The sequence below is a fragment of the Rhinoderma darwinii genome, unplaced genomic scaffold (assembly GCF_050947455.1).
Source record: "Rhinoderma darwinii isolate aRhiDar2 unplaced genomic scaffold, aRhiDar2.hap1 Scaffold_968, whole genome shotgun sequence".
NCBI classification, from domain to species: Eukaryota; Metazoa; Chordata; class Amphibia; order Anura; family Rhinodermatidae; genus Rhinoderma; species Rhinoderma darwinii.
The window spans coordinates 74,093-99,158 of record NW_027464543.1 but is presented as its reverse complement, the minus strand read 5'-3'; the positions used below and the strand labels follow the sequence as shown (position 1 = coordinate 99,158).

The 25,066-nt window shown below is 45.9% G+C and overlaps 3 non-coding genes across 3 annotated transcripts; all 3 read right to left on the bottom strand.

Moving 5' to 3' along the window:
* Nucleotides 1–18,043: 18,043 nt before the first annotated feature.
* Nucleotides 18,044–18,234, bottom strand: LOC142734247 (U2 spliceosomal RNA). The gene has a single exon (XR_012880239.1). It is a non-coding gene; the product is annotated as a U2 spliceosomal RNA (small nuclear RNA).
* Nucleotides 18,235–19,875: 1,641 nt separating this feature from the next.
* On the bottom strand, nucleotides 19,876–20,066 carry LOC142734246 (U2 spliceosomal RNA). Its single transcript, XR_012880238.1, has one exon. It is a non-coding gene; the product is annotated as a U2 spliceosomal RNA (small nuclear RNA).
* Nucleotides 20,067–21,300: 1,234 nt separating this feature from the next.
* On the bottom strand, nucleotides 21,301–21,491 carry LOC142734248 (U2 spliceosomal RNA). The gene has a single exon (XR_012880240.1). It is a non-coding gene; the product is annotated as a U2 spliceosomal RNA (small nuclear RNA).
* Between the last annotated feature and the right edge of the window lie 3,575 nt (nucleotides 21,492–25,066).

Here is a 25,066-nt window from a genome sequence, read left to right as displayed (position 1 = left end):
CAAGATCGAGCGTCTATGACTTACGGTTAAAGAATTAGCCTCAGAAACAGTGTTTCTGAACATGCTGCCAATAGCTCGCCTGGGAAACATCCAGAGAAGTCCAAGATAGTGTTTTTTAGACTGGCTGCCACGAGCTGAAACGAATGCAGCCAAGAGCGAGCGTCTGACACTTACGGTTCAAGTGTTATTCACAGAAACATGGTTCTGAACTTTGCTGCCAGCCGCGAAAGCGAAAATAACCAAGATCGAGCGTCTAGGATTTACTTGTCAATAGCTCGCCTGGGAAACATCCAGAGAAGTCAAAGACAGTGATTCTATACTAATTGCCAGGCGCTGAGACGAATGCCGCCAAGATCGAGCGTCTATGACTTACGGTTCAAAATTAGCCTCAGAAACAGTGGTTCTGAAAATGCTGCCAATAGCTCGCCTGGGAAACATCCAGAGAAGTCCAAGATAGTGTTTTTTTAGACTGGCTGCCACGAGCTGAAACGCATGCAGCCAAGAGCGAGCGTCTGTGACTTACGGTTCAAGAGTTATTCACAGAAACATGGTTCTGAACTTTGATTCCAGCCGCGAAAGCGAAAGTAACCAAGATCGAGCGTCTAGGATTTACTTGTCAATAGCTCGCCTGGGAAACATCCAGAGAAGTCAAAGACAGTGCTTCTATACTAATTGCCAGGCGCTGAGACGAATGCCGCCAAGATCAAGCGTCTAAGACTTACGGTTCAAGAATTAGCCTCAGAAACAGTGGGAAACAGTGCTTCTATACTAATTGCCAGGCGCTGAGACGAATGCCGCCAAGATCGAGCGTCTATGACTTACGGTTCAAGAATTAGCCTCAGAAACAGTGGTTCTGAACATGCTGCCAATAGCTCGCCTGGGAAACATCCAGAGAAGTCCAAGATAGTGTTTTTTTAGACTGGCTGCCACGAGCTGAAACGAATGCAGCCAAGAGCGAGCGTCTGTGACTTACGGTTTAAGAGTTATTCACAGAAACATGGTTCTGAACTTTGCTGCCAGCCGCGAAAGCGAAAATAACCAAGATAGAGCGTCTAGGATTTACTTGTCAATAGCTCGCCTGGGAAACATCCAGAGAAGTCAAAGACAGTGCTTCTATACTAATTGCCAGGCGCTGAGACGAATGCCGCCAAGATCGAGCGTCTATGACTTACGGTTCAAGAATTAGCCTCAGAAACAGTGGTTCTGAACATGCTGCCAATAGCTCGCCTGGGAAACATCCAGAGAAGTCCAATATAGTGTTTTTTAGACTGGCTGCCACGAGCTGAAACGAATGCAGCCAAGAGCGAGCGTCTGTGACTTACGGTTCAAGAGTTATTCACAGAAACATGGTTCTGAACTTTGCTGCCAGCCGCGAAAGCGAAAGTAACCAAGATTGAGCGTCTAGGATTTACTTGTGAATAGCTCGCCTGGGAAACATCCAGAGAAGTCAGACAGTGCTTCTATACTAATTGCCAGGCGCTGAGACGAATGCCGCCAAGATCAAGCGTCTAAGACTTACGGTTCAAGAATTAGCCTCAGAAACAGTGGGAAACAGTGCTTCTATACTAATTGCCAGGCGCTGAGACGAATGCCGCCAAGATCGAGCGTCTATGACTTACGGTTCAAGAATTAGCCTCAGAAACAGTGGTTCTGAACATGCTGCCAATAGCTCGCCTGGGAAACATCCAGAGAAGTCCAAGATAGTGTTTTTTTTAGACTGGCTGCCACGAGCTGAAACGAATGCAGCCAAGAGCGAGCGTCTGTGACTTACGGTTCAAGAGTTATTCACAGAAACATGGTTCTGAACTTTGCTGCCAGCCGCGAAAGCGAAAGTAACCAAGATCGAGCGTCTAGGATTTACTTGTGAATAGCTCGCCTGGGAAACATCCAGAGAAGTCAAAGACAGTGCTTCTATACTAATTGCCAGGCGCTGAGACGAATGCCGCCAAGATCGAGCGTCTAAGACTTACGGTTCAAGAATTAGCCTCAGAAACAGTGGGAAACAGTGTTTCTATACTAATTGCCAGGCGCGGAGACGAATGCCGCCAAGATCAAGCGTCAAAGACTTACGGTTCAAGAATTAGCCTCAGAAACAGTGGGAAACAGTGCTTTTATACTAATTGCCAGGCGCTGAGACGAATGCCGCCAAGATCGAGCGTCTATGACTTACGGTTCAAGAATTAGCCTCAGAAACAGTGGTTCTAAACATGCTGCCAATAGCTCGCCTGGGAAACATCCAGAGAAGTCCAAGATAGTGTTTTTTAGACTGGCTGCCACGAGCTGAAACGAATGCAGCCAAGAGCGAGCGTCTGTCACTTACGGTTCAAGAGTTATTCACAGAAACATGGTTCTGAACTTTGCTGCCAGCCGCGAAAGCGAAAATAACCAAGATCGAGCGTCTAGGATTTACTTTTCAATAGCTCGTCTGGGAAACATCCAGAGAAGTCAAAGACAGTGCTTCTATACTAATTGCCAGGCGCTGAGACGAATGGCGCCAAGATCAAGCGTCTAAGACTTACGGTTCAAGAATTAGCCTCAGAAACAGTGGGAAACAGTGCTTCTATACTAATTGCCAGGCGCTGTGACGAATGCCGCCAAGATCGAGCGTCTATGACTTACGGTTCAAGAATTAGCCTCAGAAACAGTGGTTTTGAACATGCTGCCAATAGCTCGCCTGGGAAACATCCAGAGAAGTCCAAGATAGTGTTTTTTAGACTGGCTGCCACGAGCTGAAACGAATGCAACCAAGAGCGAGCGTCTGTGACTTACGGTTCAAGAGTTATTCACAGAAACATGGTTCTGAACATTGCTGCCAGCCGCGAAAGCGAAAGTAACCAAGATCGAGCGTCTAGGATTTACTTGTCAATAGCTCGCCTGGGAAACATCCAGAGAAGTCAAAGACAGTGCTTCTATACTAATTGCCAGGCGCTGAGACGAATGTCGCCAAGATCGAGCGTCTAAGACTTACGGTTCAAGAATTAGCCTCAGAAACAGTGGGAAACAGTGCTTTTATACTAATTGCAAGGCGCTGAGACGAATGCCGCCAAGATCGAGCGTCTATGACTTACGGTTCAAGAATTAGCCTCAGAAACAGTGGTTCTAAACATGCTGCCAATAACTCGCCTGGGAAACATCCAGAGAAGTCCAAGATAGTGTTTTTTAGACTGGCTGCCACGAGCTGAAACGAATGCAGCCAAGAGCGAGCGTCTGTCACTTACGGTTCAAGAGTTATTCACAGAAACATGGTTCTGAACTTTGCTGCCAGCCGCGAAAGCGAAAATAACCAAGATCGAGCGTCTAGGATTTACTTGTCAATAGCTCGCCTGGGAAACATCCAGAGAAGTCAAAGACAGTGCTTCTATACTAATTGCCAGGCGCTGAGACGAATGGCGCCAAGATCAAGCGTCTAAGACTTACGGTTCAAGAATTAGCCTCAGAAACAGTGGTTCTGAACATGCTGCCAATAGCTCGCCTGGGAAACATCCAGAGAAGTCCAAGATAGTGTTTTTTTAGACTGGCTGCCACGAGCTGAAACGAATGCAGCCAAGAGCGAGCGTCTGTGACTTACGGTTTAAGAGTTATTCACAGAAACATGGTTCTGAACTTTGCTGCCAGCCGCGAAAGCGAAAATAACCAAGATAGAGCGTCTAGGATTTACTTGTCAATAGCTCGCCTGGGAAACATCCAGAGAAGTCAAAGACAGTGCTTCTATACTAATTGCCAGGCGCTGAGACGAATGCCGCCAAGATCGAGCGTCTATGACTTACGGTTCAAGAATTAGCCTCAGAAACAGTGGTTCTGAACATGCTGCCAATAGCTCGCCTGGGAAACATCCAGAGAAGTCCAATATAGTGTTTTTTAGACTGGCTGCCACGAGCTGAAACGAATGCAGCCAAGAGCGAGCGTCTGTGACTTACGGTTCAAGAGTTATTCACAGAAACATGGTTCTGAACTTTGCTGCCAGCCGCGAAAGCGAAAGTAACCAAGATTGAGCGTCTAGGATTTACTTGTGAATAGCTCGCCTGGGAAACATCCAGAGAAGTCAGACAGTGCTTCTATACTAATTGCCAGGCGCTGAGACGAATGCCGCCAAGATCAAGCGTCTAAGACTTACGGTTCAAGAATTAGCCTCAGAAACAGTGGGAAACAGTGCTTCTATACTAATTGCCAGGCGCTGAGACGAATGCCGCCAAGATCGAGCGTCTATGACTTACGGTTCAAGAATTAGCCTCAGAAACAGTGGTTCTGAACATGCTGCCAATAGCTCGCCTGGGAAACATCCAGAGAAGTCCAAGATAGTGTTTTTTTTAGACTGGCTGCCACGAGCTGAAACGAATGCAGCCAAGAGCGAGCGTCTGTGACTTACGGTTCAAGAGTTATTCACAGAAACATGGTTCTGAACTTTGCTGCCAGCCGCGAAAGCGAAAGTAACCAAGATCGAGCGTCTAGGATTTACTTGTGAATAGCTCGCCTGGGAAACATCCAGAGAAGTCAAAGACAGTGCTTCTATACTAATTGCCAGGCGCTGAGACGAATGCCGCCAAGATCGAGCGTCTAAGACTTACGGTTCAAGAATTAGCCTCAGAAACAGTGGGAAACAGTGTTTCTATACTAATTGCCAGGCGCGGAGACGAATGCCGCCAAGATCAAGCGTCAAAGACTTACGGTTCAAGAATTAGCCTCAGAAACAGTGGGAAACAGTGCTTTTATACTAATTGCCAGGCGCTGAGACGAATGCCGCCAAGATCGAGCGTCTATGACTTACGGTTCAAGAATTAGCCTCAGAAACAGTGGTTCTAAACATGCTGCCAATAGCTCGCCTGCGAAACATCCAGAGAAGTCCAAGATAGTGTTTTTTAGACTGGCTGCCACGAGCTGAAACGAATGCAGCCAAGAGCGAGCGTCTGTGACTTACGGTTCAAGAGTTATTCACAGAAACATGGTTCTGAACTTTGCTGCCAGCCGCGAAAGCGAAAATAACCAAGATCGAGCGTCTAGGATTTACTTGTCAATAGCTCGTCTGGGAAACATCCAGAGAAGTCAAAGACAGTGCTTCTATACTAATTGCCAGGCGCTGAGACGAATGGCGCCAAGATCAAGCGTCTAAGACTTACGGTTCAAGAATTAGCCTCAGAAACAGTGGGAAACAGTGCTTCTATACTAATTGCCAGGCGCTGTGACGAATGCCGCCAAGATCGAGCGTCTATGACTTACGGTTCAAGAATTAGCCTCAGAAACAGTGGTTTTGAACATGCTGCCAATAGCTCGCCTGGGAAACATCCAGAGAAGTCCAAGATAGTGTTTTTTAGACTGGCTGCCACGAGCTGAAACGAATGCAACCAAGAGCGAGCGTCTGTGACTTACGGTTCAAGAGTTATTCACAGAAACATGGTTCTGAACATTGCTGCCAGCCGCGAAAGCGAAAGTAACCAAGATCGAGCGTCTAGGATTTACTTGTCAATAGCTCGCCTGGGAAACATCCAGAGAAGTCAAAGACAGTGCTTCTATACTAATTGCCAGGCGCTGAGACGAATGTCGCCAAGATCGAGCGTCTAAGACTTACGGTTCAAGAATTAGCCTCAGAAACAGTGGGAAACAGTGCTTTTATACTAATTGCAAGGCGCTGAGACGAATGCCGCCAAGATCGAGCGTCTATGACTTACGGTTCAAGAATTAGCCTCAGAAACAGTGGTTCTAAACATGCTGCCAATAACTCGCCTGGGAAACATCCAGAGAAGTCCAAGATAGTGTTTTTTAGACTGGCTGCCACGAGCTGAAACGAATGCAGCCAAGAGCGAGCGTCTGTCACTTACGGTTCAAGAGTTATTCACAGAAACATGGTTCTGAACTTTGCTGCCAGCCGCGAAAGCGAAAATAACCAAGATCGAGCGTCTAGGATTTACTTGTCAATAGCTCGCCTGGGAAACATCCAGAGAAGTCAAAGACAGTGCTTCTATACTAATTGCCAGGCGCTGAGACGAATGGCGCCAAGATCAAGCGTCTAAGACTTACGGTTCAAGAATTAGCCTCAGAAACAGTGGTTCTGAACATGCTGCCAATAGCTCGCCTGGGAAACATCCAGAGAAGTCCAAGATAGTGTTTTTTTAGACTGGCTGCCACGAGCTGAAACGAATGCAGCCAAGAGCGAGCGTCTGTGACTTACGGTTTAAGAGTTATTCACAGAAACATGGTTCTGAACTTTGCTGCCAGCCGCGAAAGCGAAAATAACCAAGATAGAGCGTCTAGGATTTACTTGTCAATAGCTCGCCTGGGAAACATCCAGAGAAGTCAAAGACAGTGCTTCTATACTAATTGCCAGGCGCTGAGACGAATGCCGCCAAGATCGAGCGTCTATGACTTACGGTTCAAGAATTAGCCTCAGAAACAGTGGTTCTGAACATGCTGCCAATAGCTCGCCTGGGAAACATCCAGAGAAGTCCAATATAGTGTTTTTTAGACTGGCTGCCACGAGCTGAAACGAATGCAGCCAAGAGCGAGCGTCTGTGACTTACGGTTCAAGAGTTATTCACAGAAACATGGTTCTGAACTTTGCTGCCAGCCGCGAAAGCGAAAGTAACCAAGATTGAGCGTCTAGGATTTACTTGTGAATAGCTCGCCTGGGAAACATCCAGAGAAGTCAGACAGTGCTTCTATACTAATTGCCAGGCGCTGAGACGAATGCCGCCAAGATCAAGCATCTAAGACTTACGGTTCAAGAATTAGCCTCAGAAACAGTGGGAAACAGTGCTTCTATACTAATTGCCAGGCGCTGAGACGAATGCCGCCAAGATCGAGCGTCTATGACTTACGGTTCAAGAATTAGCCTCAGAAACAGTGGTTCTGAACATGCTGCCAATAGCTCGCCTGGGAAACATCCAGAGAAGTCCAAGATAGTGTTTTTTTTAGACTGGCTGCCACGAGCTGAAACGAATGCAGCCAAGAGCGAGCGTCTGTGACTTACGGTTCAAGAGTTATTCACAGAAACATGGTTCTGAACTTTGCTGCCAGCCGCGAAAGCGAAAGTAACCAAGATCGAGCGTCTAGGATTTACTTGTGAATAGCTCGCCTGGGAAACATCCAGAGAAGTCAAAGACAGTGCTTCTATACTAATTGCCAGGCGCTGAGACGAATGCCGCCAAGATCGAGCGTCTAAGACTTACGGTTCAAGAATTAGCCTCAGAAACAGTGGGAAACAGTGTTTCTATACTAATTGCCAGGCGCGGAGACGAATGCCGCCAAGATCAAGCGTCAAAGACTTACGGTTCAAGAATTAGCCTCAGAAACAGTGGGAAACAGTGCTTTTATACTAATTGCCAGGCGCTGAGACGAATGCCGCCAAGATCGAGCGTCTATGACTTACGGTTCAAGAATTAGCCTCAGAAACAGTGGTTCTAAACATGCTGCCAATAGCTCGCCTGCGAAACATCCAGAGAAGTCCAAGATAGTGTTTTTTAGACTGGCTGCCACGAGCTGAAACGAATGCAGCCAAGAGCGAGCGTCTGTGACTTACGGTTCAAGAGTTATTCACAGAAACATGGTTCTGAACTTTGCTGCCAGCCGCGAAAGCGAAAATAACCAAGATCGAGCGTCTAGGATTTACTTGTCAATAGCTCGCCTGGGAAACATCCAGTGAAGTCAAAGACAGTGCTTCTATACTAATTGCCAGGCGCTGAGACGAATGCCGCCAAGATCGAGCGTCTAAGACTTACGGTTCAAGAATTAGCCTCAGAAACAGTGGGGAACAGTGTTTCTATACTAATTGCCAGGCGCTGAGACGAATGCCGCCAAGATCAAGCGTCAAAGACTTACGGTTCAAGAATTAGCCTCAGAAACAGTGGGAAACAGTGCTTTTATACTAATTGCCAGGCGCTGAGACGAATGCCGCCAAGATCGAGCGTCTATGACTTACGGTTCAAGAATTAGCCTCAGAAACAGTGGTTTTGAACATGCTGCCAATAGCTCGCCTGGGAAACATCCAGAGAAGTCCAAGATAGTGTTTTTTAGACTGGCTGCCACGAGCTGAAACGAATGCAACCAAGAGCGAGCGTCTGTGACTTACGGTTCAAGAGTTATTCACAGAAACATGGTTCTGAACATTGCTGCCAGCCGCGAAAGCGAAAGTAACCAAGATCGAGCGTCTAGGATTTACTTGTCAATAGCTCGCCTGGGAAACATCCAGAGAAGTCAAAGACAGTGCTTCTATACTAATTGCCAGGCGCTGAGACGAATGTCGCCAAGATCGAGCGTCTAAGACTTACGGTTCAAGAATTAGCCTCAGAAACAGTGGGAAACAGTGCTTTTATACTAATTGCCAGGCGCTGAGACGAATGCCGCCAAGATCGAGCGTCTATGACTTACGGTTCAAGAATTAGCCTCAGAAACAGTGGTTCTAAACATGCTGCCAATAACTCGCCTGGGAAACATCCAGAGAAGTCCAAGATAGTGTTTTTTAGACTGGCTGCCACGAGCTGAAACGAATGCAGCCAAGAGCGAGCGTCTGTCACTTACGGTTCAAGAGTTATTCACAGAAACATGGTTCTGAACTTTGCTGCCAGCCGCGAAAGCGAAAATAACCAAGATCGAGCGTCTAGGATTTACTTGTCAATAGCTCGCCTGGGAAACATCCAGAGAAGTCAAAGACAGTGCTTCTATACTAATTGCCAGGCGCTGAGACGAATGTCGCCAAGATCGAGCGTCTAAGACTTACGGTTCAAGAATTAGCCTCAGAAACAGTGGGAAACAGTGCTTTTATACTAATTGCCAGGCGCTGAGACGAATGCCGCCAAGATCGAGCGTCTATGACTTACGGTTCAAGAATTAGCCTCAGAAACAGTGGTTCTAAACATGCTGCCAATAACTCGCCTGGGAAACATCCAGAGAAGTCCAAGATAGTGTTTTTTAGACTGGCTGCCACGAGCTGAAACGAATGCAGCCAAGAGCGAGCGTCTGTCACTTACGGTTCAAGAGTTATTCACAGAAACATGGTTCTGAACTTTGCTGCCAGCCGCGAAAGCGAAAATAACCAAGATCGAGCGTCTAGGATTTACTTGTCAATAGCTCGCCTGGGAAACATCCAGAGTAGTCAAAGACAGTGCTTCTATACTAATTGCCAGGCGCTGAGACGAATGCCGCCAAGATCAAGCGTCTAAGACTTACGGTTCAAGAATTAGCCTCAGAAACAGTGGGAAACAGTGCTTCTATACTAATTGCCAGGCGCTGAGACGAATGCCGCCAAGCTCGAGCGTTTATGACTTACGGTTCAAGAATTAGCCTCAGAAACAGTGGTTTTGAACATGCTGCCAATAGCTCGCCTGGGAAACATCCAGAGAAGTCCAAGATAGTGTTTTTTAGACTGGCTGCCACGAGCTGCAACGAATGCAACCAAGAGCGAGCGTCTGTGACTTACGGTTCAAGAGTTATTCACAGAAACATGGTTCTGAATATGCTGCCAGCCGCGAAAGCGAAAGTAACCAAGATCGAGCGTCTAGGATTTACTTGTCAATAGCTCGCCTGGGAAACATCCAGAGAAGTCAAAGACAGTGCTTCTATACTAATTGCCAGGCGCTGAGACGAATGCCGCCAAGATCAAGCGTCTAAGACTTACGGTTCAAGAATTAGCCTCAGAAACAGTGGGAAACAGTGCTTCTATACTAATTGCCAGGCGCTGAGACGAATGCCGCCAAGATCGAGCGTCTATGACTTACGGTTCAAGAATTAGCCTCAGAAACAGTGGTTTTGAACATGCTGCCAATAGCTCGTCTGGGAAACATCCAGAGAAGTCCAAGATAGTGTTTTTTAGACTGGCTGCCACGAGCTGAAACGAATGCAGCCAAGAGCGAGCGTCTGTGACTTACGGTTCAAGAGTTATTCACAGAAACATGGTTCTGAACTTTGCTGCCAGCCGCGAAAGCGAAAGTAACCAAGATCGAGCGTCTAGGATTTACTTGTCAATAGCTCGCCTGGGAAACATCCAGAGAAGTCAAAGACAGTGCTTCTATACTAATTGCCAGACGCTGAGACGAATGCCGCCAAGATCTAGCGTCTAAGACTTACGGTTCAAGAATTAGCCTCAGAAACAGTGGGAAACAGTGTTTCTATACTAATTGCCAGGCGTTGAGACGAATGCCGCCAAGATCGAGCGTCTATGACTTACGGTTCAAGAATTAGCCTCAGAAACAGTGGGAAACAGTGCTTCTATACTAATTGCCAGGCGCTGAGACGAATGCCGCCAAGATCGAGCGTTTATGACTTACGGTTCAAGAATTAGCCTCAGAAACAGTGGTTTTGAACATGCTGCCAATAGCTTGCCTGGGAAAAATCCAGAGAAGTCCAAGATAGTGTTTTTTAGACTGGCTGCCACGAGCTGAAACGAATGCAACCAAGAGCGAGCGTCTGTGACTTACGGTTCAAGAGTTATTCACAGAAACATGGTTCTGAACTTTGCTGCCAGCCGCGAAAGCGAAAGTAACCAAGATCGAGCGTCTAGGATTTACTTGTCAATAGCTCGCCTGGGAAACATCCAGAGAAGTCAAAGACAGTGCTTCTATACTAATTGCCAGGCGCTGAGACGAATGCCGCCAAGATAAAGCGTCTAAGACTTACGGTTCAAGAATTAGCCTCAGAAACAGTGGGAAACAGTGCTTCTATACTAATTGCCAGGCGCTGAGACGAATGCCGCCAAGATCGAGCGTCTATGACTTACGGTTCAAGAATTAGCCTCAGAAACAGTGGTTTTGAACATGCTGCCAATAGCTCGCCTGGGAAACATCCAGAGAAGTCCAAGATAATGTTTTTTAGACTGGCTGCCACGAGCTGAAACGAATGCAACCAAGAGCGAGCGTCTGTGACTTACGGTTCAAGAGTTATTCACAGAAACATGGTTCTGAACTTTGCTGCCAGCCGCGAAAGCAAAAGTAACCAAGATCGAGCGTCTAGGATTTACTTGTCAATAGCTCGCCTGGGAAACATCCAGAGAAGTCAAAGACAGTGCTACTATACTAATTGCCAGGCGCTGAGACGAATGCCGCCAAGATCGAGCGTCTAAGACGGTTCAAGAATTAGCCTCAGAAACAGTTGGAAACAGTGTTTCTATACTAATTGCCAGGCGCGGAGACGAATGCCGCCAAGATCAAGCGTCAAAGACTTACGGTTCAAGAATTAGCCTCAGAAACAGTGGGAAACAGTGCTTTTATACTAATTGCCAGGCGCTGAGACGAATGCCGCCGAGATCGAGCGTCTATGACTTACGGTTCAAGAATTAGCCTCAGAAACAGTGGTTCTAAACATGCTGCCAATAGCTCGCCTGGGAAACATCCAGAGAAGTCCAAGATAGTGTTTTTTAGACTGGCTGCCACGAGCTGAAACGAATGCAGCCAAGAGCGAGCGTCTGTCACTTACGGTTCAAGAGTTATTCACAGAAACATGGTTCTGAACTTTGCTGCCAGCCGCGAAAGCGAAAGTAACCAAGATCGAGCGTCTAGGATTTACTTGTCAATAGCTCGCCTGGGAAACATCCAGAGAAGTCAAAGACAGTGCTTCTATACTAATTGCCAGGCGCTGAGACGAATGCCGCCAAGATCGAGCGTCTAAGACTTACGGTTCAAGAATTAGCCTCAGAAACAGTGGGAAACAGTGTTTCTATACTAATTGCCAGGCGATGAGACGAATGCCGCCAAGATCAAGCGTCAAAGACTTACGGTTCAAGAATTAGCCTCAGAAACAGTGGGAAACAGTGCTTTTATACTAATTGCCAGGCGCTGAGACGAATGCCGCCAAGATCGAGCGTCTATGACTTACGGTTCAAGAATTAGCCTCAGAAACAGTGGTTCTAAACATGCTGCCAATAACTCGCCTGGGAAACATCCAGAGAAGTCCAAGATAGTGTTTTTTAGACTGGCTGCCACGAGCTGAAACGAATGCAGCCAAGAGCGAGCGTCTGTCACTTACGGTTCAAGAGTTATTCACAGAAACATGGTTCTGAACTTTGCTGCCAGCCGCGAAAGCGAAAATAACCAAGATCGAGCGTCTAGGATTTACTTTTCAATAGCTCGCCTGGGAAACATCCAGAGAAGTCAAAGACAGTGCTTCTATACTAATTGCCAGGCGCTGAGACGAATGCCGCCAAAATCAAGCGTCTAAGACTTACGGTTCAAGAATTAGCCTCAGAAACAGTGGGAAACAGTGCTTCTATACTAATTGCCAGGCGCTGAGACGAATGCCGCCAAGATCGAGAGTCTATGACTTACGGTTCAAGAATTAGCCTCAGAAACAGTGGTTCTGAACATGCTGCCAATAGCTCGTCTGGGAAACATCCAGAGAAGTCCAAGATAGTGTTTTTTAGACTGGCTGCCACGAGCTGAAACAAATGCAGCCAAGAGCGAGCGTCTGTCACTTACGGTTCAAGAGTTATTCACAGAAACATGGTTCTGAACTTTGCTGCCAGCCACGAAAGCGAAAATAACCAAGATCGAGCGTCTAGGATTTACTTGTCAATAGCTCGCCTGGGAAACATCCAGAGAAGTCAAAGACAGTGCTTCTATACTAATTGCCAGGCGCTGAGACGAATGCCGCCAAGATCAAGCGTCTATGACTTACGGTTCAAGAATTAGCCTCAGAAACAGTGGGAAACAGTGCTTCTATACTAATTGCCAGGCGCTGAGACGAATGCCGCCAAGATCGAGCGTCTATGACTTACGGTTCAAGAATTAGCCTCAGAAACAGTGGTTCTGAACATGCTGCCAATAGCTCGCCTGGGAAACATCCAGAGAAGTCCAAGATAGTGTTTTTTTAGACTGGCTGCCACGAGCTGAAACGAATGCAGCCAAGAGCGAGCGTCTGTGACTTACGGTTCAAGAGTTATTCACAGAAACATGGTTCTGAACTTTGCTGCCAGCCGCGAAAGCGAAAGTAACCAAGATCGAGCGTCAAGGATTTACTTGTCAATAGCTCGCCTGGGAAACATCCAGAGAAGTCAAAGACAGTGCTTCTATACTAATTGCCAGGCGCTGAGACGAATGCCGCCAAGATCTAGCGTCTAAGACTTACGGTTCAAGAATTAGCCCCAGAAACAGTGGGAAACAGTGTTTCTATACTAATTGCCAGGCGCTGAGACGAATGCCGCCAAGATCAAGCGTCAAAGACTTACGGTTCAAGAATTAGCCTCAGAAACAGTGGGAAACAGTGCTTTTATACTAATTGCCAGGCGCTGAGACGAATGCCGCCAAGATCGAGCGTCTATGACTTACGGTTCAAGAATTAGCCTCAGAAACAGTGGTTCTAAACATGCTGCCAATAGCTCGCCTGGGAAACATCCAGAGAAGTCCAAGATAGTGTTTTTTAGACTGGCAGCCACGAGCTGAAACGAATGCAGCCAAGAGCAAGCGTCTGTCACTTACGGTTCAAGAGTTATTCACAGAAACATGGTTCTGAACTTTGCTGCCAGCCGCGAAAGCGAAAATAACCAAGATCGAGCGTCTAGGATTTACTTGTCAATAGCTCGTCTGGGAAACATCCAGAGAAGTCAAAGACAGTGCTTCTATACTAATTGCCAGGCGCTGAGACGAATGCCGCCAAGATCAAGCGTCTAAGACTTACGGTTCAAGAATTAGCCTCAGAAAAAGTGGGAAACAGTGCTTCTATACTAATTGCCAGGCGCTGAGACGAATGCCGCCAAGATCGAGCGTCTATGACTTACGGTTCAAGAATTAGCCTCAGAAACAGTGGTTTTGAACATGCTGCCAATAGCTCGCCTGGGAAACATCCAGAGAAGTCCAAGATAGTGTTTTTTAGAATGGCTGCCACGAGCTGAAACGAATGCAACCAAGAGCGAGCTTCTGTGACTTACGGTTCAAGAGTTATTCACAGAAACATGGTTCTGAACTTTGCTGCCAGCCGCGAAAGCGAAAGTAACCAAGATCGAGCGTCAAGGATTTACTTGTCAATAGCTCGCCTGGGAAACATCCAGAGAAGTCAAAGACAGTGCTTCTATACTAATTGCCAGGCGCTGAGACGAATGCCGCCAAGATCGAGCGTCTAAGACTTACGGTTCAAGAATTAGTCTCAGAAACAGTGGGAAACAGTGTTTCTATACTAATTGCCAGGCGCTGAGACGAATGCCGCCAAGATCAAGCGTCAAAGACTTACGGTTCAAGAATTAGCCTCAGAAACAGTGGGAAACAGTGCTTTTATACTAATTGCCAGGCGCTGAGACGAATGCCGCCAAGATCGAGCGTCTATGACTTACGGTTCAAGAATTAGCCTCAGAAACCGTGGTTCTAAACATGCTGCCAATAGCTCGCCTGGGAAACATCCAGAGAAGTCCAAGATAGTGTTTTTTAGACTGGCTGCCACGAGCTGAAACGAATGCAGCCAAGAGCGAGCGTCTGTCACTTACGGTTCAAGAGTTATTCACAGAAACATGGTTCTGAACTTTGCTGCCAGCCGCGAAAGCGAAAATAACCAAGATCGAGCGTCTAGGATTTACTTGTCAATAGCTCGCCTGGGAAACATCCAGAGAAGTCAAAGACAGTGCTTCTATACTAATTGCCAGGCGTTGAGACGAATGCCGCCAAGATCGAGCGTCTATGACTTACGGTTCAAGAATTAGCCTCAGAAACAGTGGGAAACAGTGCTTCTATACTAATTGCCAGGCGCTGAGACGAATGCTGCCAAGATCGAGCGTTTATGTCTTACGGTTCAAGAATTAGCCTCAGAAACAGTGGTTTTGAACATGCTGCCAATAGCTCGCCTGGGAAAAATCCAGAGAAGTCCAAGATAGTGTTTTTTAGACTGGCTGCCACGAGCTGAAACGAATGCAACCAAGAGCGAGCGTCTGTGACTTACGGTTCAAGAGTTATTCACAGAAACATGGTTCTGAACTTTGCTGCCAGCCGCGAAAGCAAAAGTAACCAAGATCGAGCGTCTAGGATTTACTTGTCAATAGCTCGCCAGGGAAACATCCAGAGAAGTCAAAGACAGTGCTACTATACTAATTGCCAGGCGCTGAGACGAATGCCGCCAAGATCGAGCGTCTGAGACGGTTCAAGAATTAGCCTCAGAAACAGTGGGAAACAGTGTTTCTATACTAATTGCCAGGCGCGGAGACGAATGCCGCCAAGATCAAGCGTCAAAGACTTACGGTTCAAGAATTAGCCTCAGAAACAGTGGGAAACAGTGCTTTTATACTAATTGCCAGGCGCTGAGACGAATGCCGCCAAGATCGAGCATCTATGACTTACGGTTCAAGAATTAGCCTCAGAAACAGTGGTTCTAAACATGCTGCCAATAGGTCGCCTGCGAAACATCCAGAGAAGTCCAAGATAGTGTTTTTTAGACTGGCTGCCACGAGCTGAAACGAATGCAGCCAAGAGCGAGCGTCTGTCACTTACGGTTCAAGAGTTATTCACAGAAACATGGTTCTGAACTTTGCTGCCAGCCGCGAAAGCGAAAATAACCAAGATCGAGCGTCTAGGATTTACTTGTCAATAGCTCGCCTGGGAAACATCCAGAGAAGTCAAAGACAGTGCTTCTATACTAATTGCCAGGCGTTGAGACGCATGCCGCCAAGATCGAGCGTCTAAGACTTACGGTTCAAGAATTAGCCTCAGAAACAGTGGGAAACAGTGTTTCTATACTAATTGCCAGGCGCGGAGACGAATGCCGCCAAGATCAAGCGTCAAAGACTTACGGTTCAAGAATTAGCCTCAGAAACAGTGGAGCAGCTCGCGGATCCGAGGGGTGAACTGGACTCACAACTCCGTCAATTACCTCCTCCAGTTGGCGGATAACGTCCTCCATTTGTGTTTCCTCCACAATATTGGGCACTACAGGTTCTACTGCTGCTGCTGCAACATCCTGGGCTGCATTTTCCTCTCTGGACACTTCCCTCTGGACTCTCTCCATTTCTCTGTCCACTTCAGCCTCACTCTGTCTGGAGGCCGCCTCCCTTCCAATTTGCATACTTCTGCTCCACGCCTCCTCCCTCCTTTGTATGACAGCTGGGCAATCTCTGTACAGGTGGGTGTCGGCTCCACACAAATCACACACTCTGCCTTGGGTGCAACTTCCAGCATGGTGTCCAACTTTCTTGCAGTTTCTGCACACCTGGCCCTTCTCACAACTATCTTTTGTGTGGCCAAACTGAAAGCAATTGCGGCAAAAGGTTGGCTGTCCAGCATAGGTGATATAGCCCCTGAACCCTGCAACAGAGAAATTTGCAGGAGGGTGCTTGAAGCCTCCCACACAGGTAGAGTCCATTTTGAAGCGGACAAAATATCTGAGCTTGCAATTATAAATGCCCAACACATTGGTGAGTTTGTCCCCACCACGCACATGTTCACAATACTGCTTTAAAAAGTTCTCTATCAGGTCCACACTTGTGTAGGGGTTGTACACATGGACAACAACCATTTTCTCTTGTAGCCCAAACAACGGTGTTACTTTGATTCCTTCCAGCAGTGAGTCATTTGCATATGTTCTCATCCACTCAAAGACATGCAGACACCTTCCCCCATTCTCAAAAGTAACTTCATAGATACCTCTGCGTGGGAACTCGTTCACACTAAAGATTTCCTCCTTCTGGACTCCGATTTTCCTCATCATAATGTCCCGAACCAGGAACACAACATTATTCTTTAGCATGTCCGTGGGACTCACCTCCAAACGAATGGTATTTTTTCCAGCCATGACGCACCTGTCAGTCCTTGGACCACAGAAATAGAGATTCCTCCTGCTCCGGAAGTCGCCCAAGTACTCGCACCCTCAGCTACGTCAGGACGAACCTTGATCGTAGCCAAAAGGCCGAGAAGCGATAACCCGAACGGGCCGCGCGTTGCCCGAGCCTGCCCGATACTGCTGTTCAGCCCTTGTAGCGATTCAGCCTACTTCTAGGCAATTCCATGGGGCCCTGCAGGCTCACACACTCACAGCTACACGGGAGGTGAATAAAGGCCGGAGAGGAAGCCAGACAGGATTTGCTTCTTTTGCTTGCACCACAATGCAGTGCTGAAAGAGGAGGAATCTACATAAAAACGCCTTCCTGGCAACGCCCAAATGCCCTGCTGCCATGCAGATAAACACTGGCAGCGGCAGCAAGTGCATGCCCACAGCCACCCCTTGTTCCTTCACACCTTGTATCAGCTGTAATCCAGTCCAGTCCAGTGCTGCCTGCTGAGCAGCACTGACCAACACTGCCTGGGCCCAGGCTTTTATCTCTGAGGCCCCATTATGATGTCAGAAAGCTGGCTCTGGCTCCTCAGGGCTCCACTATGACACGTGCAAAGTTCCGTCTGAACTTTATATAAGACGGTGCGGCTCAGTCAGTCACTCAGTGTTGCCTGAGAGGGCAACACTGCAACAGCCGGCCGCCAGGCTGTCTTTTTTTGCACAGCTAGTTGCCTCCAGGAGGCCACAAGAGGGAGACAAGGGACTGCAAAATGGAAAATAAGCATCCACCAACTTTACAGACAACTTCTCCTTGCTCCTACAACCTCCATCCTTGCACAGTTTGTTATTCTTCTAGGTAACATAGTAACAAATCCAAATTGCTGCTCTCTTTGTAGGCAAGCAAGGCTTTGTTGCAACTGCAATTCTTACTCCTTCTTGAAATGTAGGGACGACAGTACATTCCATCACATCCATCTAGTGTACACAGGTAGGTCCATTGTGGCGGGCGGGCGGGCGGCTTTAATGGCTGTTTGCTGTTCCCCTACTCCACTCCACTATTTGACTGTGGTGCTGCATCAATCAGTGGCTGGCTCAGGTGCAGCTCTTTAACTTACCTAAAAGGGAGGGCGGAGAGAAGACAAGGAAGGTGAATGAGCTGTTCCAATGTGAAATGCCGGAAACACAGACACACAGACGACACCAAACAAGAGGTGGCAATGTATTCATTAATTGCATTTAATCAATTAGCTCATTATCACTCATGCATTGTCCAACAGGTGTTGAAATAATGGGATTAAAAGGGGAGATCCCTTCAGAAAGACAGAAACAATGGCAAACACAAAAAACACTTTTGGAATCTGATTTTAGTCAACACATAAGGAAAGGGTGCACCGGTCCTGGAAATACTGCAATACCAGGTCAATGCGTGGAGTGGACAGAGCAAGCTCTATTTCTATCTCCCTGTTCTAAAAATCCATTTAATATATGGTCCCCAGATAGGGGACGTATCAGATATTAAACTGATAAGAACAGATACTACACTTGATCTTAGCCAAAAGGCCGAGAAGCGATAACCCGAACGGGCCGCACGTTGCCCGAGCCTGCACGATACTGCTGTTCAGCCCTTGCAGCGATTCAGCCTACTTCTAGGCAATTCCATGGGGCCCTGCAGGCTCACACACTCACAGCTACACGGGAGGTGAATAAAGGCCGGAGAGGAAGCCAGACAGGATTTGCTTATTTTGCTTGCACCACAATGCAGTGCTGAAAGAGGAGGAATCTACATAAAAACGCCTTCCTGGCAACGCCCAAATGCCCTGCTGCCATGCAGATAAACACTGGCAGCGGCAGCAAGTGCATGCCCACAGCCACCCCTTGTTCCTTCACACCTTGTATCAGCTGTAATCCAGTCCAGTCCAGTGCTGCCTGCTGAGCAGCACTGACCAACACTGCCTGGGCCCAGGCTTTTATCTCTGAGGCCCCATTATGATGTCAGAAAGCTGGCTCTGGCTCCTCAGGGCTCCACTATGACACGTGCAAAGTTCCGTCTGAACTTTATATAAGACGGTGCGGCTCAGTCAGTCACTCAGTGTTGCCTGAGAGGGCAACACTGCAACAGCCGGCCGCCAGGCTGTCTTTTTTTGCACAGCTAGTTGCCTCCAGGAGGCCACAAGAGGGAGACAAGGGACTGCAAAATGGAAAATAAGCATCCACCAACTTTACAGACAACTTCTCCTTGCTCCTACAACCTCCATCCTTGCACAGTTTGTTATTCTTCTAGGTAACATAGTAACAAATCCAAATTGCTGCTCTCTTTGTAGGCAAGCAAGGCTTTGTTGCAACTGCAATTCTTAGGGTATGTTCACACGGCCAAATTTCAGACGTATACGAGGCGTATTATGCCTCGTTTTACGTCTGAAAATATGGCTACAATACGTCGGCAAACATCTGCCCATTAATTTGAATGGGTTTGCCGACGTACTGTGCAGACGACCTGTTATTTACGAGTCGTCGTTTGACAGCTGTCAAACGACGACCCGTAAATTCACTGCCTCGGCAAAGAAGTGCAGGGCACTTCTTTGCCACGTAATTTGAGCCGTTCTTCATTGAAATCAATGAAGCACGGCTCAAGGTTTACGAGCGTCTCAGATGCCTCGTAAATTACGAGGAGGAGCTTTTACGTGTTTAAAACGAGGCAGCTGTTAACAGTCTGTCTTTTCACACGTAACTGCCTCTCAGCGTGTGAACATACCCTTACTCCTTCTTGAAATGTAGGGACGACAGTACATTCCATCACATCCATCTAGTGTACACAGGTAGGTCCATTGTGGCTGGCGGGCGGGCGGGCGGCTTTAATGGCTGTTTGCTGTTCCCCTACTCCACTCCACTATTTGACTGTGGTGCTGCATCAATCAGTGGCTGGCTCAGGTGCAGCTCTTTAACTTACCTAAAAGGGAGGGCGGAGAGAAGACAAGGAAGGTGAATGAGCTGTTCCAATGTGAAATGCCGGAAACACAGACACACAGACGACACAAAACAAGAGGTGGCAATGTATTCATTAATTGCATTTAATCAATTAGCTCATTATCACTCATGCATTGTCCAACAGGTGTTGAAATAATGGGATTAAAAGGGGAGATCCCTTCAGAAAGACAGAAACAATGGCAAACACAAAAAACACTTTTGGAATCTGATTTTAGTCAACACATAAGGAAAGGGTGCACCGGTCCTGGAAATACTGCAATACCAGGTCAATGCGTGGAGTGGACAGAGCAAGCTCTATTTCCATCTCCCTGTTCTAAAAATCCATTTAATATATGGTCCCCAGATAGGGGACGTATCAGATATTAAACTGATAAGAACAGATACTACACTTGATCTTAGCCAAAAGGCCGAGAAGCGATAACCCGAACGGGCCGCGCGTTGCACGAGCCTGCCCAATACTGCTGTTCAGCCCTTGCAGCAATTCAGCCTACTTCTAGGCAATTCCATGGGGCCCTGCAGGCTCACACACTCACAGCTACACGGGAGGTGAATAAAGGCCGGAGAGGAAGCCAGACAGGATTTGCTTCTTTTGCTTGCACCACAATGCAGTGCTGAAAGAGGAGGAATTTACATAAAAACGCCTTCCTGGCAACGCCCAAATGCCCTGCTGCCATGCAGATAAACACTGGCAGCGGCAGCAAGTGCATGCCCACAGCCACCCCTTGTTCCTTCACACCTTGTATCAGCTGTAATCCAGTCCAGTCCAGTGCTGCCTGCTGAGCAGCACTGACCAACACTGCCTGGGCCCAGGCTTTTATCTCTGAGGCCCCATTATGATGTCAGAAAGCTGGCTCTGGCTCCTCAGGGCTCCACTATGACACGTGCAAAGTTCCGTCTGAACTTTATATAAGACGGTGCGGCTCAGTCAGTCACTCAGTGTTGCCTGAGAGGGCAACACTGCAACAGGCGGCCGCCAGGCTGTCTTTTTTTGCACAGCTAGTTGCCTCCAGGAGGCCACAAGAGGGAGACAAGGGACTGCAAAATGGAAAATAAGCATCCACCAACTTTACAGACAACTTCTCCTTGCTCCTACAACCTCCATCCTTGCACAGTTTGTTATTCTTCTAGGTAACATAGTAACAAATCCAAATTGCTGCTCTCTTTGTAGGCAAGCAAGGCTTTGTTGCAACTGCAATTCTTACTCCTTCTTGAAATGTAGGGACGACAGTACATTCCATCACATCCATCTAGTGTACACAGGTAGGTCCATTGTGGCGGGCGGGCGGGCGGCTTTAATGGCTGTTTGCTGTTCCCCTACTCCACTCCACTATTTGACTGTGGTGCTGCATCAATCAGTGGCTGGCTCAGGTGCAGCTCTTTAACTTACCTAAAAGGGAGGGCGGAGAGAAGACAAGGAAGGTGAATGAGCTGTTCCAATGTGAAATGCCGGAAACACAGACACACAGACGACACAAAACAAGAGGTGGCAATGTATTCATTAATTGCATTTAATCAATTAGCTCATTATCACTCATGCATTGTCCAACAGGTGTTGAAATAATGGGATTAAAAGGGGAGATCCCTTCAGAAAGACAGAAACAATGGCAAACACAAAAAACACTTTTGGAATCTGATTTTAGTCAACACATAAGGAAAGGGTGCACCGGTCCTGGAAATACTGCAATACCAGGTCAATGCGTGGAGTGGACAGAGCAAGCTCTATTTCCATCTCCCTGTTCTAAAAATCCATTTAATATATGGTCCCCAGATAGGGGACGTATCAGATATTAAACTGATAAGAACAGATTTTTTCTTTTGAATTTAACTAAGTCTAATCAAACTAATTTCTTAAGAACAAGGTCTAGTATAACATCTTCCAACAACTAAAGTGCCATGTGCTCTGTGCTCTTCTTTTCCCTAAACGTTTCTTGTCTAGCAGGTAATATAAATACAGTTCACTGATTGCTAATTTTATACACTCTTTTTCGCTAATATAATCTCTCTTGAACAATAAAATATTTCTGGTTTTCCATAGTGCGTTTTTTATGCAGTTTATAGTGCACCATAAAACTCTTTCTTTTTCTTTTGGCAGTGTCTCATGAATACCATAAAAAATCACTTCAAAGTTTAAAAAGCTAAGACCAGTTAAGAATTTTAAAAGTTCTCCACATTCTTTCCAAACAGTCTGTGCAAAATGACAATTCCAGAATATGTGCAAGGTCGTCTCATCATAGCAGCATTGTTGTCTAGGGCAGACACTGAAATTGCTCAATCCCCTTCTGTGCTGGAAAAATCTGGTGGGCAGACAGTCATGAACCATCATCCAGGCAATGTCTTTGTGGCTGTTTGTAAGGTAGGGTGCATTAACTTTTTCCCATATAGCAGCGCTTCTGTTGAAAGAAAAGTTAGAAATGGGTGTCATTGTATCTTTTTTCTTTATTTCTAGGGACAATTTCCTCGGATTTTTCAAAGTCTCCACCTCAAAGGACTCAAGGTTATGTTGTTTTATTACCTTTTCTAAAATAATATATTGATTGGGTGGAAATATTAAAACTGGACTAGATAATGACATAGAAATCCACTTGCGTCGCCTAAAAATATGTCCTGCAGCATATCGTAAAAAATAGGACCAATTATTACATAAAGACACACTTTTAAAACAGAGGCTAAAAAACTTAGAATATAGAAAAAGTTTTACATTTGGCACATCTTTACCACCTTTACTAAGTGATTTAAACATTGTCTGTCTATTTAGCTTTTCGAATTTCGAACTCCATACGAATTGGAATAGCATTCTTTGAAGTCTTTTAACAGTTAACTCATTCGGTGGAAACACAAAACTCAAGTACAGCATAATCGGAAGCAGAATGGCTTTTATGACAAGAATTTTGCCACTCAAGGTAAGTTTTCTCAACATCCATAAATCTATTTTCTTTTGTAACTTGTTTTTTACGTCTTCCCAGCTTTGCGCACCATTATTTTGTTGATCGAAGATTACGCCTAAAACTTTAATTTGGTCGGTTTGCATTTTTAAGCTAGGCATAAAAAAATCAGTCCAATCTCCAATCGTAAAACAACTACTTTTGTCAATATTAAGTTTAAAAGCAGAGGCTAGGCAAAAAAATTCTGTAATTCTTATCGCTCGTCTAAGGGCAACCTGTGATGAACAGAAGATAGAGATATCGTCCATATAGCCCATGACTTTAACTTCGTTCCCACCACCTCCGGGTAGGGGAACACCTCTGACAACCTTGTCTTTTCTGATCATTGACAGAAGCGGTTCAATGGCACATATAAATAGTATGGGCGACAGGGGGCACCCCTGTTTAACTCCTGAGTGCAGTTTAACTTCGTCTGTTAGCGAGCCGTTGACTAATATTCTGCTAAAAGAGTTTTTGTATAAAAGCGCAATTTGTCGTATAAAAGCATCTGGAAAACACATCTTTTTTAAAACTAACCATAAAAACCTATGAGACACACGATCAAATGCCTTCTGAAAATCTAATGACAAGATGGCTAAATTCTGCTGTCTATCTTGCTGGTACCAAATTACATCTCTGATGGTTTTTAGATGTTCTGTCACACTTCTCCCTGGTACTGCACAAACTTGGTCCATATTTATAACTTGGCTTAAAACCCCTTTAAAACGGTTAACTAAAATTTTGGACATAATTTTGTAATCCACGTTGAGAAGCGTAATTGGTCTCCAGTTTTCTAACCGAGATTTTTCTCCTTTTTTATGAATTAGAGATACGAGTCCACTTCTCCAGGATAGTGGTAGCAGATCACTTTTAAAGGCTTCCTTAATAACAAGATAAAAGTCCACACTTAAAATGTCCCAAAATTCCCTATAAAATTCTACGGGAAGACCGTCAGATCCCGGGGTTTTCCCAAATAAAAAGCTTTTGACAGCAGCATGAAGTTCTTCAGAAGTAATGTCCTTACATAACAGTTCTTGGTCGGTTTTGGATAACGTGCAATCTAGAGTGTTAATAGCATCCTCAGTAAAAGACAAGTCTATAGGTTTGTCGTTAAAAAGTTCTTGATAAAAGCTTTGAGCTTTGGCAAGCATGCCGTCTGCTGTTGTTTCGCCTTCCAGCTCCTTAATCATCTCTTTGGTGCTGACGGTTTTTTTGAAGAAATATCTAGAGCATTTTTCATTTTTCTCAAGAATTTCAATTTTTGAGCTGAAGATGATTTCTTTCCCTTTGTTCTCAATTTCTTTTGCGATTTGTTCCTTTACATTTATAATTAAGTCTTCCATGTCTATACCAGCACTTCTAAGTTTGTAGTACGTTTGTAGCTTGGTGTTGAGTGTGTTGTGCCACTTCGTCTTCTCTCTTGCTCTCGCAATGCTTTTTTTGACAAAGAATTCTTTGATTTTATTTTTGGCGTATTCCCACCACTCTAGCATGGAAGCGTAATTTTTCTGTTTACTTTTTAAATGGTTATAATGGTTTAAAAAATCTGTCTTTATTGCAGTTTCTTGAAGTAGCGTTGTATTGAGTCTCCAGACTCCTCTGCCTTTGACAAGTCTGGGGACTTCTAATTGTGTCTGAATCATTTTGTGGTCTGAAAAAATATTGGAAATTAACAAAGATGATTTTGGAATAATTTGCTCTGTAACAAAAGTAAAGTCAATTCTGGACTTCGTAACAGCATTTTCCCAGGTGTAACCCGGGTCAGATTTTTGCAGGTCTCTCCAGGTGTCTTTTAGTTTAAAGTCTATGAGCAGGTCCTTTAACTGTTTCTCTGTTTTGTCTTTTTTTGGCTCTCCAGTGCTACCTTCTCTCTTCTCACCGGATAAGATACAATTAAAGTCGCCAGCTATTATTAGCGGGGATGAACCAGGTAAGTAGCATTGTATATCCTCCAACAACTGCGACCTTTCTTCTTTTACAGGCGAGGCATAAACACAGAGAAGCCTTAAGTCCACCCCATGATGGGTTATATTAGCAAACAGAGCTCTTCCGGGCATAACTTCCTTGAATGCATTGACTTTGAACTCCTTAGACTTAAACAATATTCCAACACCGGTTGATCTGGTTTCATTATCTCCAGACCATATGGAGTTGCCCAAAGTCCAATCTTGTCTTAGAGTTGCATAGTTCATGTCAAAATCTATTCCGCATTCCTGTACGAAAAAAATGTCTGAGTCCACTGTAGATAAATACGAAAATAAAGCGGCCCGCCTTGTCGGACCCTTTAGACTCCTCACATTGAGTGAGGAAATTTTAATGCTGTTTGCCATAGATCATTCGGATTAGTGGGCACTACTATCCGAATCTGACATGAAGCCCACTGGGGTGCAGGGGCTAGACACGTCTTCTGAATCCGAAAATTCAATATTGGCAGGATCGGATGGTGGGGGTTTTGCCGGAGGCGGTTTTGCTGGAGGTTGCTTTGCCGGAGGTGTCAG